The sequence below is a fragment of the Eretmochelys imbricata genome, chromosome 28, assembly GCF_965152235.1.
Source record: "Eretmochelys imbricata isolate rEreImb1 chromosome 28, rEreImb1.hap1, whole genome shotgun sequence".
NCBI classification, from domain to species: domain Eukaryota; kingdom Metazoa; phylum Chordata; order Testudines; family Cheloniidae; genus Eretmochelys; species Eretmochelys imbricata.
Window position 1 is genome coordinate 2590214 of NC_135599.1, and position 19394 is coordinate 2609607.

The 19394-nt window shown below is 46.9% G+C and overlaps 2 non-coding genes across 2 annotated transcripts; one reads left to right on the top strand and one right to left on the bottom strand.

Annotated features, from left to right (window-relative positions):
* Nucleotides 1-10716: 10716 nt before the first annotated feature.
* Nucleotides 10717-10790, top strand: TRNAV-CAC (transfer RNA valine (anticodon CAC)). The gene has a single exon. It is a non-coding gene; the product is annotated as a tRNA-Val (tRNA).
* Nucleotides 10791-15391: 4601 nt separating this feature from the next.
* TRNAC-GCA (transfer RNA cysteine (anticodon GCA)) lies at nt 15392-15463 on the bottom strand. Its single transcript has one exon. It is a non-coding gene; the product is annotated as a tRNA-Cys (tRNA).
* Between the last annotated feature and the right edge of the window lie 3931 nt (nt 15464-19394).

The following is a 19394-nucleotide window of genomic DNA, read 5'->3' on the forward strand; positions in this document are numbered from 1 at the left end:
AAGTGATGTGGGGAAACCAGCCTTTAATAACAGGCAGCTCTAATTTAAGCTAACTGGGTTTGTTTGTGTTTTACAATTCGCTATCGCACTAAATAATCCTTCAATCCTAGCGTCACCACCAGGGCCATCCTTACCCATACACAAAGTACGCAGCTGCAAATTTTCTGGCGCCCTGTGCAGCTGGGTGCTGCTCCAGCCCCTGCTCCACGTCCTCTCCATAGCCCCCAACCCTGCTCCACCCAAGCCCCACCCCACTCCATCCCTTCCCCAAATCCCCACCCCTTATCTGCCCCACCCCGCCTCTTCCCAACCCCTGCTCCGTCCCAGGCCCTCCCCCACTCCCCTGAGGACTGTCGGGGTTACCAATCCTCCTTCAAGTCTGGCCTCCAGAGAATCCTGGCTGAGGCGTCTCAGTGGGCTGAGGCCCACTGCCCAGGGTCCCACCTCACTCTCCCCAGCTGCTCACCACACCCGGCTCCGGACTGCTCCAGCTCCAGCTCCACTGTGCCTCAGCACAGCTGCTGCTCTGCCTTCAGGTCCCTGGGCTGCTTCTCTGGCCCCTCTGGTGCCGGTTGCTGCAGCTCTGCTCCCAGGACAGGTGTAACGGAGTCCCTGGGCGATGCTCTGGAACTGCTCCCCATGAAGCCAGTCAGGACTCTGGGGCAGTCGCCTTCCTGTGAGCAGCCTGTCTTCAGGACACAAAGCTCACACAGCTTCCACCTTGCAGGGGGGAAGGACCAGGCCATCAGTTGCCAGGAAACAGGTTGTCGGCCATTCTCTGTGTCCAGACCCCTGCACACACCTGCCCTCTACGGCTCTGCAATGATCATACACCCTTATCCCACCACCTAGAGACTTAAGAACTCCATAGGGGAAACTGAGGCACCCCCAAAATATTCAGAGGAAACATTAAGAACAGTTCCACTTCGTCACACAGGGTCCTCTCTCTGGGCTGTGCCTCTGGCTTTGGGGCTTCAGCTCTGCTCCGAGGACAGGGGCTGCTCTCTCTGGGCTTCCTTTCTGGTCCTATGGATCTGGCCCAGCTCTGCACCCCAGCTGAGCTCGGGCCACTGCTTCCTCCTTAGCTCAGCCCCACTCTGTCTGAGCCAGGCAATTCCAGCTCACATGGAGGATGGGACCTCCCCGGCCTCCTGATTAGCCTGCCCACCCTGTCACTCATGCTGACCTGGAGCACTGGTCTCTCCCCATTGTTCCTGGGGACTGTCAGACTCAGGGTCCTGATTCCCCATCGACCCTTCCCCTTTGAGTATTGGGAGCTAGCAACTAAAACACTCCCACTGAATGTTAGTAAGGGGGCAACAGTCCCCTTACAGTAGGGTTGAATCATAGAATCATAGAATATCAGGGTTGGAAGGGACCTCAGGAGGTCATCTAGTCCAACCCCCTTCTCAAAGCAGGACCAATTCCCAATTAAATCATGCCAGCCAGGGCTTTGTCAAGCCTGACCTTAAAAACTTCTAAGGAAGGAGATTCCACCACCTCCCTAGCTAACGCATTCCAGTGTTTCACCACGCTCCTAGTGAAAAAGTTTTTCCTAATATCCAACCTAAACCTCCCCCATTGCAACTTGAGACCATTACTCCTTGTTCTGTCATCTGCTACCACTGAGAACAGTCTAGATCCATCCTCTTTGGAACCCCCTTTCAGGTAGTTGAAAGCAGCTATCAAATCCCCCCTCATTCTTCTCTTCTGTAGACTAAACAACCCCACTTTCCTCAGCCTCTCCTCATAAGTCATGTGTTCCACTCCCCTAATCATTGGGGTTGGATTGGGCTCAAGGGAAAAAATTTTGTGTGACAGTGTGCGGGGATGGGGAGGGTGTGATTCTCTAGGATATAAATTATGGAACACACAGGGGTAGTGACTGTGAAGCCCCATGTCTGAGTGTTATGACCCTGAGTGGTGCTGCCATTCACCTTCACCTCCTATGGTCTCATCTTTCATTGAATCCAGCATTTTTCAACCGATCATCATCACAGAGGTGTCCCATATGCCTCAAATACAGTGTTCCTCTCAGAGATGCTGAGGACTGGAATGGATTTCAGCTGATGGACTGGTTTGCTAGGTTTTTATACACTTGCCTAGTAAAATGCTGAGTTTTTAAATTTATTACAAGCATCATTCCTGATCATACTGGAGAGGGGTAAGGAAATTGATTTTCATTCAACAAAGTTTATAAACAGAAGCACTGAGATTTGAAGGAGGAACCCATTGCCAGGCAGGCAAATGTTCAATCACTGAGCTATACACTCAACAAAAAGCGCCTCGGATAGCCCAGACAAGGGATGGGTTGGAACCTGGAGATTTAGTACACTTTATATATATAGAAACACCACGGCTTACAAAATCACCACACCTGCCCTCTGTTACCAGAGGACAGCAACAACTTTCCTTGGAGCACACACTGCTCCCAAGCTCCACTCCCTTCAATCTCTCCAGCGTTGCCCCAATCCCTTAGTGGTACAGGGCACAGGATACTACAACCCCTTCATCCCGATAGAATTAATGGCCAAATAATTCCATTTAGACCAGAAACGCAGAGCTCCTTTGTCAGAGCAGATGTACATAGGGATCTAGTCTGGCTGTAAAATCTATATATCAACACCAAATATGGTGTTAGATGAATCCTCAGAAACGGCTGTTCCCCATCCAGATCCCAGCAAAGGGTAATCCAAGGAAAGGGGCTGTTTAGGAAGGAAAGAAGAAAGATGTCCCTGTCTCCCTTGAGGAACTGAGCTCTGTGCTTTGAACAGAAAGGAGGGGAAGGAAATGGCCACACGATGGCAGCAGAGATGAAATGAAACACAAGAAATGAAACACAAAAGTTTTCTTCTGTGCACATTGATTCTGAACAGTGAGGGAACCTGACTCCCACATCATGAAAAGTCACAAAGCCGTTTCGTTCTATGGCAGGGAACACTAGCAGAGAAGAGTTCGAAAAATTGTTGCCCCTTTACTTTCGATTTTTTTTACATTATAAAGAAAATTGTAACAAAATTAGTCTGAACCTGAGCTGCCCGTTATTAAAAGCTGGTTCCCCAATTCAGTTCCAACTGCTCTGCTAGAAACGCCCCCAGGTGCCTGCTCACCCCAGGAAGAGAAAAAAGAGAAACCTCCACTCGGCACTGCCCTTAGCTCCAGGCTGCTGTCCTGGGGTGGGGACGGGGACTGATTCTTTTCTGCTGAGCAGGGAGCCTCTGGTGCTATGGTCCTAGCATCCTCCCAGCCCAGACTGTCCTCTGCGCCAGCTGCTGCTCCCCGCACGCTCTCGAGTCAGACATGCAGGGCCCCCAGGGAACAGAGGCTGGGACAGGGCAGCAGCCTGGCTTGGGCTGGGAAGATGCTGGTAGTTCTCATTCCCTCAGAACTGGCCTGGCTCCCTTCACAACAGCAAAGAAATCAATTCCACGTCCCCTCCCCGGATAAATCATCCTGGAGCCAAGGGCAGCACGGGACGATTCCCTTTACTTCCCACTGAGGAATGAGACAACCCAGGGCAAAACTAGAAGAGCTGATGGAACTGACTTGGGGAAACCAGCCTTTAATAACAGGCAGCTCAAATTTAAGCTAAGTGTTTTTACCAATTTTTACAACATTGAATAACCCTTCAATCATGGTGTCACCATCCATAAAATTGCTTCAGCCTTGTAGTCTACCAAGTGCAAAACTAAACATCTCTTCAAATCCAAGGGCATGGAGATCAGTCAGTGTTCAGAGTCATCCCACATGAAAGAACCATGTTGTGGTTCAGACCGGCCCCATCATGTGCCCATTGACTTTCTCTCCTCTCCCTTAAAAGTTTTAATATTTTGCATCAAAACTTTCTTCCTTCAGGAGAGACTTGGGAACCAGGGCTGCCAGCCAAACAAACACCTTTAAGAGGAGGCATCCCTCTCCCTGTCAAAAAATGATCTCCCTCCTTCAGTTCAGTGAAAGCCTGAATTGTTCCTTGTCCCCAAAGAGCTGGAGGATTGAAAGCAGCAACATCAAACCCTTGTGTAGCTCGCAGGAATGAACACAAACACTCCCTTGTGTCTGAAGAGATGTTTATTTTTTACCCTTGGTAAACGACAAGGCTAAAGGGAAAGGCGGTGGCACGAGATATAGAGTGAAACATGATACAATCATCACAGTTATGCCCATAGTGATTGCAAAATTTTTTTATATACTTATTATCATCAGTGTATTACTTTCTCTGGAATCTAGACCATGACTATACCTTGACCAAGAAATTTGGACTTTGATAAAATAATCAACTACCCCTGGTTAAGGCCATGGCTTTGACACCCACCCGGGTGTCCCTACACAGGTACAAGTATAATAACAATGGCTGCCTTTTAGCCATAGTTTTTAATCAGGGCAAGAAATTGATACAAACCCATTAAATCATTTCTCAGCACTAGTCCTTCACCCACATTCCTTAGGGCATTGGGCCACCGCGTGAATGTTTCATTACCCTCCTCAATTTCACACAGAGACACAATTTCCTTTGCACAGATCCATGAAGAGTAAAACCTCCCTGTGTCTCTTGTCTGAGCCAGGGCATTCAATTCCATTGAAACCTTCTCTCCTGCAATGGCAGTGGTCAGACAGAGGGGATGTAGCTACCTGCATCCCTGACAGTGCCCCAGATAAATCCTGACCCCTGCTATTGGAATGATGATCTGGAGATTTGAATAGGAAAGGGACTGTCTGACTTGTCGAAGTGGGGAATGAACAACAATCTACTGCAATGTTATTAACCACAAACACACTCCGATCATGCTCCAGCCGGAAGAATAATGGGCAGAAATTCTTGCTGTTCCAGTATGGACACACTTGTGCTGGGGAAGCTGGTCTGAGCAAGCAATTTGAAGGGACAATTCTGTGAGAACAGAATCATAGTGTTGCTAAGTAGCTGTCCATCAAGTAGTTGTGGCCAAGTGGTTAAGGTGATGGATCTGAAATCCCTTGTGGGGGTCCCCCCCACGCAGGTTCAAATCCTGTCAACTACAGAAACGTTAGCGTGTTGTCTTGCTGTTGTTTTTGTGTGTGAGTATCCACAGTGCGAACTGGAGCCAGCTCTGGCCTCGCTCTATCTACATGTGAGACTGCTATAGCACTTAGGTGTATTTTTATCACTTAGCTAATTACAGGGGTATAAAAACGAAGAATCAAAATCACAGTCCACCTGTGTATGGGCCTGCTCTCACTAGGATAGTCGGAGGCCTTGTTGTTAGGCTAAGGCCTATGGCCAAGCAGCAGGGGCAGCCATAAGCTGGGAAGCGTATGGTCACATTGTCACTTCCCAAACCAGACACACTGAAATAAGGTGGTATTGAGCTGTTAGGAAGAAGATCCTGTCCAGAGAGTGCCCATCACCACTAGATAAAGAAACTGATCTTAAGATGTTTAAAGAAAACTTAGTTTGCCAGCATCCTGTCTGGCAAGAAATCACTTATCAATGGTTGTGGTTGTGAAACCCTCATTTCTGTATGTTTTATCTTTATGCCCCCCAGTTTTCTATTGTTAATCTGTCTGGTTCGCTATTTTTTTCTGTCTGCTGTATAATTAATTTTGCTAGATGTAAGTTAATTAAGGTAGTGGGATATAGTTGGTTAGAGAATTATGTTACAAATATGTTAGGATTGGTTAGTTAAATTTCAATAAAATGATTGGTTAAGGTATAGCTGAGAATATTATATAAACTGGGGTCAAACAGGAAGTGGAGGGGAAATTGGAATCATGCTTGCTAAGGGGGGGGATGGGAAACAGGGACACAGGCAAGGCTCTGCGGCATCAGAGCTGGGAAGGGGGATACAGGGTAAATGCTCTGTGGCATGAGAACTTGGAAGGGAACACTGGGGAACAGACTCTATTGGCGTATAGAGATAAGCCCAAGTGGTGTGAAGGGCTCCGAAATATGATTGCTTGGAAACTAACCCCAATAAACATCGCATTGTCTGTGCTTTGGACTTCTGGCCTTTTGCTGCTTGCCCGACAAGAACCAGGGAAGCGGGAGGGTTGAGGGAAAGCTCTTTAACATGGACCATAGTGTGTCCATAGTGTGTCACGGCATGTTGTTGGCCAAGTGATCACAGCACCTGGAGGGGTTTTGCTACTTGTCACTAGCACAGTATTGTAAGAGGCAGCCCAGATTCAACAGCCGTGCATGCAAGATGAGTTACAGCAACCTGTACCTTTTTTCCATGTTCATCCGATGCCTCCTTTCAACACTTGTCAGCAAAAAGACCTGTTCCTTTTGCAAGCATGGGTATAGCTAGTAAAAGGCCGGTTTCTCCGTGAACAAAAAAGATTGACCAAAAGGTGACAAGAGGACGCACGTTCAGCAAGGCAGCACTGGATGCTGGATCCTGAATTTGCTCTTTATCCAGCAGGTTTATTGGCAAGCTCTGCCACGGTGCCACTCTCTGGGACTTCTCCCATAACTGCTCCATCCTTCATCGACAATAAAATGAAAGGTGAAAGGACAGTAATTCTCCATTTCCTGCAAGCCCTACAGGGAACCCTCTAGAAGGGTCTCTGTGCATAGACATTTCTAGTGAATTGCATTGGCGTGGGACACAAGCTCTGGTGTCATAGCAATTGCAGTCAAAGCAACCTCCTTCCCAAGACCAATAGCCTTTTCATCAACTCCAGGCTGGTGATTTGATTCTCTCCAACGCTCCTCTGCAAAGAAGCCTTTTCCTTAGGAAGCAATTACTTACATTGCCTAGGAAGACAGAGGAAAACATGAGCAGAGGAGACAAAAGCTATACAACAAGGCACCACTGGGAGTTGAAGCCAGGATCTCCTGTTTACAAGACAGGTGCTGTAACCTACTAAGCGATGGTGCCTTCCTCAACTATCTATTTGCAACTGTTCCCCTTGAAGGTCCAAGAAAACACCTTCAAATGCCAAAGTACAGACGTTCCCCATTTCCCACAAAACTTGCAGACCTTGAGTGGGCTGGCTCTCTGTGCACGGAAAGCCACAGCTGAGTTGACAGAGGGCTTCTAACATGCGCTTCTCCCACAAGCTGCTGTGATCCTAGAGTGGTTAGTGCTCTGGGTTTCAGTCACAGCGACTTCAACTCAACTCTAAGTCATGGTACCTTTCCATCAGCTTCAGACTTAGCATTTGCCACTTTCCAAGGCTTTGCCACAAGGAAGCTATCTCCGTCCTGAATGAGCACTTACAAGGATTGTGCTGTGAGGTCTTTTCTTTTTATTAGAAGAGATACAAAAAGAGGAGCCTAGCAGAAAAGCCAGGTTCAGCAAGGAAGAACTGGCAGGCCAAGCCATGATCTCCTGGTTCGTAGGAAGGCTCTTCAGCCAGCTCTTCCGAAAGATCACTATCTAGAAGCCACTTCCCACAGAGAACAATTATGGTTACAGACCCATCCTGAAATTAGAGCAGGATATTTTCAAGCTTTATCTCATCGTAAAGTGATGTAATTCAAACATGGCATCACAGAGGAGAAAGCACTCCTTCATTTCATATTTATTGCTACTGATCTCACTGACAAACTTCCTTTTCTCAGTGCTGCTCCCAGCACTTCAGGGAGTTTTTCCTCTTCTCCCTTCCAGCTGTGCTTATGGGACTGCAGCAGCTCCCCAGGTGGCCAACTTTGTTCTTTCGCTTACATCCTTCACTTCTTTGGATGAAGCTATGTGTGCCACCAGCTTACTTCATAGCTGAGACCTCAGGTACAAGCAGCTAGTTACAAAGGCTAAATTACCGTTGCCATCAGTGGGAGGTTATCCTGGGCTGCCAGGGCTGCAGGATGTGGCCCATGATCAGTCAAGCTGCTATAGCAGCTGCGCTCTTATGTGGTGAGTCCGGCAGCCTATTACCAAACTGCTCTGCCATCGCCTGCAGGGCTGCCACACTGGCTAAGAATCTGGCAGAAGAGAGACCCAGGAGGAGAGAAGGAAAATGTCCTCAGCAGTCACAGCCGGCAGGAGCAGCAAAGGCTGAGTATCAGACACACTTTTTCACCAGGACAATAAATGTTTACAACCTCCTGATATGTTCTCAGTTTCCTCCTCCTTCCAAGGAAACCCTATTCTGCTCTATTACGCTGTCATGGGATAAAAGGGGAGGTCCTCTCGTGGATCAATAACTGGTTAAAAGGTAGGAATAAATGGTCAGTTTTCAAAATAGAGAAAGGTAAATAGTGGTTTCCCCCAGGGGGTCGGTACTGTGATCAGTACTCTTCAACATATTCATAAATCATCTGGAAAAAGGGGGTAAACAGTGAGGTGGCAAAATTTGCAGATGATCCAAAATTACTCAGGAGAGTTAAGTCCAAAGCAGAATGCAAAGAGTTACAAAAAAACTCACAAAACTGGGTGAAAGGGCAACAAAATGGCAGAGGAAGCTCAATGTTGATAAATGCAAAGTCATGCACATTGGAAACCATAATCCCAACTATATGTACAAAATGATGAGGTCTAAAATAGCTGTTGCCACTCAAGAGAGGGATCTTGGAGTCACGGTGGATAGTTCTCTGAAAACATCCACTCAATGTGCAGCGGCCGTCAAAAAAGGAAAGAGAATCTTGGGAATCATTAAGAAAGGGATAGATAGTAAGACAGAAAAGATCATATTGCCCCTATATAAATCCATGGTACACCTACATCTTGAATACTGCATGCAGATGTGGTCGCCCCACCTCAAAGACATATTGGATTAAAAAAGTTCAGAAAAGGACAGCAAAAATGATTAGGGGTATGGAGCATCTGCCATAGGAGGAGAGATTAATAAGACTGGGACTTTTCAGCTTAGAAAAAAGATGACTAAGGGGGGATATTCTAGAGGTCTATAAAATCATGACTGGTGTGAGTAAGTAAATAAGGCAGTGTTATTGACTCTCTCTCCTAAGACAAGAACTAGGGGCCACCAAATCAAATTAATAGGCAGCACGTTTAAAACAAACAAAAAGAAGTATTTTTTCACACAACCCACAGTCTACATGTGGAACTCCTTGCCAAAGGATATTGTGAAGGTCAAGACTATAACAGGGTTGAAAAAATGAACCAGATATATTCATGGAGGATAGGCCTATCAATGGGTATTAGCCAAGATGGATAGGGATGGTGTTCCTACCCTCTGTTTGCCAGGAGCTGTGAATGGGCGACAAGGGATAGATCACTTGATGACTGCGTTTTCTGTTCATTCCTTCTGAAGCACTTGACATTGGCCACTATGGGAAGACAGGATACTGGGCTATAGGGACTTTTGGTTTGACCCAGTATGGCCGTTCTTACGTCCTTATGGCCCTATGCTCCTTTCATATATATTCCTGGGATTCTGCCTTACAATGTGTCCCTGAGATCTCACTCAAAATGCCCCAGAGAGGCAAACACTCTGGGATCCTGAAGCCTCTGCCACCCATGCTGTACCTTGTCGCTCATCACTAAGCCTTGATGCTGCTCCTTTCTATAGACTGTGAAAAGGGGGGAGGCAGTGCAGGAGCCTTCTGGGGATGCAGATCCAACACTTTGGGAGAGACAGATTCTTTGAGGCATCAGATTGCTGTAAGCCAGGGGAGGCCAACCTCTGTCTCCAGAGCCACTTGCGGCTCTTCAGAAGTTAATATGCGGCTCCTTCTATAGGTGCTGACTCCGGGGCTGGAGCTATAGATGCCAACTTTCCAAAGTGACTGGGGTGCTCACTGCTCAACTTCTGGCTCTTCCACAGGCCCTGCCTTCACTCCAACCCTTCCAGCCCACTCCCCTGAGCCTGCCGTGCCCTCGCTCCTCTCCCCTCCACCCAGAGCCTCCTGCATGCCACGAAACAGCTGATTGGGCGATGTGGGGAGGGAGGAGACACTGATCGGCGGGGCAGTCGGTGGGCGGGAGGCGGTGAGAGCTGGGGGGGTGGAGTTGATGCAGGGCTGCTGACATATTACTGGTAAATGTACACTGGTAAATTCTGGCAATGTACACTGGTAAATTCCGACTCCTTTTCAGGCTCAGGTTGGCCACCCCTGCTCTAAACCATGCAGCCTCCCCCTAAAACAGGGGCCTGTTCCAGCCCTGAGTCTGGGCTACTGGTTTCACTCCCACAGGGCAGGGTGACCACAGAGTACAGCGTGAAAATAGGTATGTGAAACTAACTCCTGTTCTCCCTGGCAGGCTTCCCCTAGATCAAAAGGCACCCCAGGCAAGAAGCGTCTGCAGTGCCCCGCCTCACGTGTTAAACTTTTGAATATTTTATTTTTATTCAATTGCAACTCATTTCATGATTTTGATGCAGAATTTGTATGCATGATTTTCTCTCCCATATAAGATGATAAATTTGCAGGTTAGGATCTGTACATCTGTTTTTATTCATGCCAGAAATAATCAAATACAAAAGTTTATTTCCTTTAAGCATATAGAATTTTTTAAATTTTAACAGTAACTGAAATGTACTAACATCTAGAAATTGAATGGCCACCAACACAGGGTGGACCAGTCTTAACTAGTGTTACAGTGAGAAACTTGCTCTTTCTCAGCAAGGAGAAGAAAAAGAAGCTCTCCTTCAAGCTGGAGTCACAAGGGAGACATAAAGACGACTTCCTGAGCGCCGGCTCCAGTCCTTTGCTCTCCCAGCTGACCTACCGAAGGGCTGCCGCCACTTTCTCCAGGTCTGCCCATCAGTGTGTGCCAGAGTGAGAGCCAGCCAAGTGGATGGAATTTGAAGGGAGGGGCAGAGCTCTGTGACAGAGTTTCTGTAGTGTAGTGGTTATCACGTTTGCCTCACATGCAAAAGGCCCCTGGCTCGAAACCAGGCAGGAAGCATAATGGCTTACTTTTTCTAGCTCTCCAGCAAGGCGCTCCTACTTCTACCACTGGCCTGTCCCTGGGGTAACCCCGACCCCCGCAGGACAGAGGGTGGTGAAATGAGCTGAGAAATCTAGAGGGTCTGGGCCAGTCACCTTTTGGAGCCTTGTGGCTTGGTCCCCTCTGCCCTTGGGCGTTGGCCTATTGAGGCCGGCTCTTTCAACTGCCCTCCTTTGCGTGACTTGCCAAAGGAGGGAGTGAGGCAGGAATAGGGCAAAAGAGGAAAGTCATGCTGAGGAAGACAGGGCAGAAGCTAAATGCCTCAGTGGGGTTAGCAGAGCGTCACCTTTCGTTCTACCAAAGCCAGGGTGGGGTGGTTGGCTGCTGGGAGGTAGAATCCTGTGCCTGCCTCCTGGTTTCCCAGGGATGGCTACTTGCAGTCCAGGAGAAGAAGGATGGTTCTGGGTGAAAGGAAGACAAGCAAAGCGGAGTCCGAGTTTGTGTGTGCCCGTGCTCTTTTCTGGCCAAGATGGGGGTGTGGTGATGGGCTTGAGAGGCTACCTGCCACACATGGAGCGGCGAGAACCACTCCTCGTTTGTGGCCAACCCGGGGGCGTGATTGACGGCTCTGGAAGCGGGGGTTGGGCTGGCTGTGAGAAACTGGTATCCCTTCTGAGGGCCGAACCCATGGTAGTGTGGTTGACTGCTGGGAGGTAGAATCCTGTGCCTGCCTCTTGGCATCCCAGGGATGGCTACTTGTAGCCCAGAAAAAGAAGCGGGATTCCAGGTGGAAGGAAAAGAAGCAATGGTTAAGCCAAGTGGGATCCTTTCTCATCTAGATAGTGTGCTGTGGTGGGCCTGGGAATTGCCTGTGAGCAGTGGGTGGACATGTTCCAGTGAGAACCGCTGCTCCTTTCTGGCCTTCACTGCTGTGCCAGTATACAGGGTGAATAAGCCTGGAGTTTCTTGAGCAGACAGAGTCCTTTCTTCTGGTAATCCTCAGTGGGATCAGAGGATAATGGCTTGTAGAATGTGGAGTTAGAGAGCTGCCTAGCAGCCTCTTGTTCATATTCCAACTTAGTCATGATGACGACAGCACATCCTTTGTTAGCCTTTTTTATTATGATGTCAGAGTTGTTCCAGAGGCTGTTGATTTCTATTGTGTGTACACAGGAAGGTTTGAATGTGTAACAGGTACGTTTGGTAAAGCTTAGCTATTTTATGTTTGTAACAGGCTCTTGCCCACCTCCAGCAGAGTTTTCAATCACCTACTATGGCAAGTTACCAAATGTCATACAAAGTAGTCCATTCCTCCCCATAGTCAATCTCTGACCAGAATGTTAGAATGAGGCAGAGAACTGGGAAAGTATCACGATAGGAATACATTAAAAAGTGGGATTAATCAAAGATGGGATGCAGACAGAGCCTGTTCTATAGCTGGTGAAGTGACAGGGCCACACCCCCACTCGTGCTGGTTCTGAAATAACAAGAGAAGCAGGTCAAATAGAATGAGCTCATGTGGGAGCTCTAGGCAGCTGCCCTGTCAGTGCATCACACACCTGGGAGGTGTTACACAAAACACAGCACTTCCCCTCTGGAAGAGAAACCCTTCCCCCCACTGCCACCAATTCATGATACTATCCATGGGGCTGTTTGTTCTGCAGGACTTTGATCTCTCTGGGTGGTCCATGGTGATTCATAAAAGAGCCATTAGGGGAGCAGGAGTCATCCCAATAGAAATCTCTTCACTTCTTTCTCAGTGAACCTTCTTATCCCTGGCTTTGGGTGCTTTGAAGTTGGCTCTCCAGTCTTGATGTTAGGTGGGATCTTGACCACCTTTTGGGGCTTGGCAGATTACACCTTTTGAGGGCTTTTCTCTGCCTTTTTAGTCCCCCCTGCAGTCACCGTATTCCGATGATTATTCCTTGACATGGGCATGGTGGCCTTCCTGGGGATCTTGGCAGCTTTAGCCAGCTTCTTGGTGGCTATATTCCTGCTGAGAGCCACTGTCTTCTTCTCATGCCATATCCTTGTCCTAGCTGCTGGTTGAATGTGAAGGAGCCAAGGTGCTGGTGACTTTAGCCTGCACCAAGTTGCCTTTGCTCATCAGACTCCTAAACCCCAACTGGATGTGGTTCTTCTTCTTCTGCACAGCATAGCTGTTAAGGGACTTATTCCTTCCCCCACTTCCTTCCCTGGTCCTTCTCGCATGAACAGAGAGCAACAATACCCAAAGTCCAAAGGTGCAAAGAATTCGATGTTTATTGGGGTGAACTTCCAGCAAGCATGATTCCAGTTTCCTTCCTTAGTGTCCCCCTTCTCAGTTCTGACACCACAAAGCCTTACACCTGTGTCCCTGTTCCCATTTCCCGCTTTAGCTAAATATGATTCGAATTTCCCCACCCAGGAGTTCTGCTTAGCTATACCGTAACCAAGCATTTTCCTGAAATTTAACTAACCAATCCTAACATATTGTAAGATGATTATTTAACCAATTATATCCCACCACCTTAATTAGTTTACACCCAGCAAAATTAATTATACAGCAGACAGAAACAATCACAGAACTAGACAGAGATGATACAGACAAAGAATAGGGAAATGGGGACTACAGTGATAGAACTAAGACAGAAATGAGGATTTCACATCCCAGCTATTGATAAGTGAGTTCTTGCCAGACAGGATGCTATCAAACTAAGTTTCCTTTTACATCTTCTAGGCACTTCCCTTTCTCTGGAGGCGATAGGCATTATCAGGACAGGATTGTATTCCTATCAGCCCAATAGCACCTGATTTCAATGTGACTAGGTTGGAATGTGAGGAGGTGACCTTTCACTTCCCAGCTTATGGCTGCCTCTGCTGCTTAGCCAAAGGCCTTAGCCCTAAGCACAGGGCCTCAGACTGTCACTGTAAGAGAAGTCCCTTACACCGGCAGACAGTGATTTTGATACTTTCTCTTATACCTCTAGAACTAGCCAAGTGATAAGAATACACCTAAATTCTTAGAGTACAGGCCTTTACAGACAGGCCTGAATATCTATATCCTAACAATAGCCCCTGGAGAACACGGATCTGCAAATGTGTATTCATATTATACCTTTGTTTATGTAAGCAGTGTCAGGATGAGCTCCACCCTGACATCTGGTGGTGAGGTGTGGCAAGTTGTGGAAAAGAACTTCAGGGGCCGATCTCATTTGAATTGGCACGCCCACCACGCCTAGAATGAGACCATAGCTGCCCAAATGGTCACTTTGGCTGCTGTGGGATCCCCAGTGTCTCTGTTATTGGGGCAGGAAGAATAAATTGTTATTACCCTGATTATGGGAACTGTGCTTGGAACTGTACGTGGCCTTTTGTTATGATGGAGGGATTCACCATCAACTAAGTAGCACTCGCTAGGCAAGGGTCATGGGTTCCAAAACTGTGTGAGGGGAGAGAGGCTGGGGAGAAGTATTAATATTTGGTGGCATGGGCCTCTTGGTGAGGGCCTTACATGCTAATTGCACTTCCTCCTTTCTCCACTGCGAAATATCAGAGCTAATTTTGATTTCGTTAGAAGTCTAGTTATAGGATGCTGAGCTCACTTTAGGCTGACAGTGCACCAGCACTGGGGCTTCCCTACTACAAGCTGAATTTACCTAAGAGCTGAAATCACCGAGTATTGTGTTAAGTAGAGGGGGAGCCTGAAGATATATTGTGGAGCAGTTTGCGGGACGGCTGTAGTGCCTTGCGGACCGGCTGGTGAAGCAGTTCGACACGGAGCAGTTTGTGGATGGCAGGAGCTGCTTGTGGGCCGTGGAGCTGAGCGAAGGAGTTTGTGGGGCAGCTGGCGGAGCGGAGCGCAGCTGAACGAAGGAGTTCGTGGGGCGGCTGGCGGAGCGGAGCGCCGCTATGGAGCTATGGGGCGGTCAACTTCAGATCATGTAAGGTGCCTCTTACCCCCGTCCCATTTCCACCCAGGTTGGGAGGTAAAGCTCCGCAGATAAACTTTCGAACTCTGGGACTGCCCTGACCAGGGACAGAGACTTTTTGGGGCATTGGACTTTTGGGATTTTGGGTGATTTGGGGTTGCTGGACTCAAGAACCAAAGGGAAAAGGATGCCCCAATTTGCTTGGGGTGGGTTTTTTTTCCTCATGGGTTGTGTTATGAATCCTGTTGGTGGTGTTTCCCGAACATAATGCCACATTGTTTCTCTCTGTTATTAAAAGGCTTTTGCTACACTCAAACTCTGTGCTTGCGAGAGGGGAAGTATTGCCTCTTGGAGGCGCCCAGCGGGGGTGGTATATATTTGTCCCAGGTCACTGGGTGGGGGCTCGAGCCGGTTTGCACTGTGTTATTGGAATGGATCCCCTAGATATTGAACCCGGCCCTTGTTGTTGCCAACTCTGACGGGCAGAAGGGTTACATTTAATTTATGAAAACATAAACTAGACACAGAAGACTGGAATGATTTCAGTTGATAGCCAGGATTGCTACGTTTTTATACATTTGCACCATGAAACATTGAGGGTTTATAGTCATTTCAAGAATCCTTATACAGTGGAATTCATGAACATAATGGAGAATGGAAATGAAAATGTTTTCCTTTTTTTTTTTTTTTTTTTAAAAAGAGCTTCTAAGAGGGCACTTGAATTTGAACCACAGACCACTTGATTTGCAGTCAAACACTCTACCGCTGAGCTATACCCCCATAACAACAGTGGGCTGGAGTCATGATCTCCAGGACTTTGAAGGACAGACCCTGCTTCAGGGAGCTCCTTTTCTACTCCCAGACCACAGGTGCTTTTAATAATGGGGTTTGATTAAACTTCATAAATGTGGTAAACACCACAACTTGCACACCCAATGACACAGCTTCTCCCACTGACATTGCTCCCACCTCCTGGGGAAGTGAATTAACTACACTGACAGGAAAACTCTCTGCCATGGTAAGGAAAAGTTAGCACATGTGACTCCATTTTGGTTTGGGGCCCACCATTGTCTAAAAGCAAGCACATTATGCACCAGGAGGAGTGTTCCTTAGATAATACATTCCTGTGAAAATCCTCCTCCTTGTCTCCAGCCTGTCTTGACTGCCGGTATCTGTTCTTTGTCTGTCCCTAACTCCCTATCTCCTGGCCTTTGATGTGAGGCTTCCCATCCTGATAATAAAAGTTACTGATGCATGGCTTTAGGACCATGCTGTGTAATTAACATACTAGTTTAGCATGAGGAATGCACCAAGCAGGGATAGGTGGTAGATAAGAAAAGGGTTTGTTTATTGTCTAAGGTTTCCGATGCACGAGGGCAACATGCTTTGCTAAAAAGTATATAACCTTTGTACAATCTGTATTCGGGGTCCCCTTCTGGCTAGCAGGGGGGCACCACGCTTGAGCGTAATAAACTTGGTGTTTTTGGGGAACTCTGCAGTTGTGGACTTTGTTTATGTGCCTCAGCCTAGATTCGAACTGTGCGTGACCTATCAGGTATAATTTGTAGCAGTTGTGTGCGTGTCCTACGAGGTGTAATTCATAGCATTTGTTTGCGTGTCCTATCAGGTGTAATTCGCAGCAGTTTTGGTGACCACGAAGGGACCCTAGGCTCACCGCGACAAGCGAGACCGCACTCCTCCTCTCGGACAGCTCCAGCCGGCACAGGGTGTGTTCACCTTTGAGAACTCCAAGGGGGGGAGGGTGTGAGCCGTTGCATAGGCGATAAGGTGGCACATTTGGTGTCCTTTTGGTAGCCCATTATGGATTCTGGGCAGAGTGTAAGTAAGGGGAGCCCTTTGGCTGAAATTCTTGAGAATTGGGAGAATATTTCTGGTAACCATGGGTTAGGTAAAAAAAAAAAAAAAAGCTGTAATCTTGTGCGAGGTTGAGTGGCCAGCACTAACAATTCAAACACCTTTTGAATGGCCACCGGATGGTTCCTTTGCTGGGGAAAAATTTACAGCACTTAGGAAAAGGCTGGAGAACAAAGCTCCAGCCCAGATGGATTATTGGTATGTATGGGGAACTGGGTTTATGCACATGCAAAAGGATGTCCTCTTTCCTCCTCCTTTTCTTATTCATCTCAGGGGTCTCCAGCCCCACTCTGTGCTATGCCTGCTTCTGCTGCTCCTTCGGCTTACCCTCGGCTTTCTGACTTATGCCCGTCACCTCCTTTCTTGCCAATTGGCCGTGCGTTCTGTCCAGGTGACAAGCCCCATGGGGGAGGACTTGGGTAGCCCTTGTGAGTGAGAATATTTAAGAGAAGAGACCAGGAGGGCTGGGGGGCTAGTTAAGAAGCCCAAGCTCCTTGTTAAATTGGTAGTGAGTGAAACAAAGCTGGTGCTCATGGAAGGGACAGTTCAGAGAGAAAAACAGGATCGGGCCCAAGCGGGCAGGCAACAGAGAGAGATTGGAAAACAGGTTGAAAACGTGGAGGTCATAGTGGAAAAAAAGGAGTAAATAATTACAGGAATGGGAAGCGTAAATCCCGGAATAATACTTGAAATGGTAAAATCTGAGTTAATTGGGTGTCGTTTTGGGAAATAAGCAAGAAAGATTTTGGGATTTAAGAAAGAAAAGTGAGAAGTTAACTCTGTAGTTGCTGGAAAGAATTAAGCAGTTGAACTTTGTGAAATACTGGAAAGAAAAAGAATTCTTGGTTTCTTTGCAGCAATTTTAAGGAAAATGGGCCCTTTTCCAAAGGAATGCAATTATACAGTGCTACTTAATTAATAGCCTACTAGGCTCCAAGGGGCTACAATAGGTGGTGTCTTCCTTTTCAGGTCGCTGTGTGTTTAACAGCAGGAGTTAAAAGTAAAAGGCAATCAAAAGTCTGGAAAAGTTTATTGTGCCCTTTTTAAAGTAAGAATCTTTAAGCTGTGGATCCAAAAGCAAGCCGGAAAGCATTTGTTTTAATGGAAATTACCTAACTGATAAGGTAGAAGCCACTAAAACCTGGGCTGCCTATGAAACAAATACAAAAAAGTATGTGTAATTCCTGTTTTGCCTGGAATTAACAAGGGTATTTGTATAAAAAGGAAATACTTTAAGCAATGACTGACTGTCCAGAAGGGGTAGATCTCTGTTTTTTTTTGTCTTTCAGAAAATCAGAGAAAACTGATGCCAGCTAAAAAGCAATTCAACATCTCATGAATTTACTGGCACAATAGGAATTCTGTTCTGTGTTCTATGTCCTGTCTTGCGGTGTTTGTCTTGTGGCCAGAATTGCTGTGTTTAATTTTTCATAGGACAGTTTAGTTTAAAACTAAATAGAAGGGTTAAATCAAAATGCAGATACTTGTTTTATTCAACTTGGAATACAAAGTGTTTGGATAATATCAGAAAAATGTGACATACTCAAGTTTAATAAATTTGCTTAAGTAAAAAAAAAAGAAAATTTCATTGGCCAGATCTTTTAATTGAAAAAAAATTGTTGTTAAAATTCGCACACCAACAGTCTTTGGAAGCAATGACATGAAAGGGTAACCCACTCCCCATATTATACATGAGAGCCTTCTGGCTACCTCAAATTTCTAGCCAGAGGGCTGGGGAGGGAGGAAAGCCATTGGACACCAGAGGTTGTACCAAGTGGACTCCTCAAAAGTGGGTGTGCTTGTCCTGGCTTGTTGCTCCAAAGCTCTGTAATAAAGTCATTTTCCAAGAAGGGTGTATGTGGCAGACATTGAACAATAAGACTAAAGCGCTGTATAATGGGGAATGTATATGTGTTCATTTTTAAACAAAGGTGTATAAGTAAAAAGTAAGTTTCCTTTGCAGGTTAATAAAAGCCAAGAAGGAAAGAAAAAAACCAAAACCAAAAAACGAGCTAATTCAACGCTGCAGCTGGCTGGCTCGGTCCAAAGATAAGACACTGGCCTGCCCAAGGACACTACTCACAGCTAGGATTTGGCTAACAGCCAAGAAAGAGGGGGGCTTGAATGTGCCCAAGCAGCTGTGAGATCTGCAACACACTGCCAGACATTAATGAAATGTGTTAGGTCTCTGTATTTACAGGTGAAAGAAGTCCTGCTTCAAGAATCCTGAGCAAACCTGCCATTTGTTAAAACCAGGTGACTGGGTCTACATAAAGGTCCATCAACAAAAGACTACTCTGGCTCCATGCTGGAAAGGCCCTTATTAGGTCCTGCTAACTACCAACACTGCTGTGAAGTGCCAAGGACTGACTTCCTGGACCCATGCTTCTTAGTGCAAAAAGACCCCTCCACCTCGAGATAACTTCACTTCGACTACTGATCAGCCTGTCCCTCCTTCTGGTTTTTTTTTCTTTCCTCCTTTTGGACAGCAGGGAAAAGGACAAGGTGAAGTGCTAGTAACCTAGACAGAGCTAATCTGCATTCAGTATTTGCTAAAGAAACCAAAGCACTACAGGGTGACATGCTAGTAACCTCTCCCCTGTATAATGCAAAACCATGACTCTTCCAAGAGAGAAGAAGGAACGCCTGCTCTGCTGAAACCACCAAGATCCAAGAATTCCTAACTGCAAAAGACACTGAGAATTGGCCTTGGTGGCAAAGACGGAGCATTGTACATTGTCAGGGAGGAAGTTGTGGGATGTATTCTTGGGAATGTGAAGTGAAGTGGTGGGGTGGGTTTATTCCAGGGGCTGGAATCTGTGCTTGTGGGCAAGTA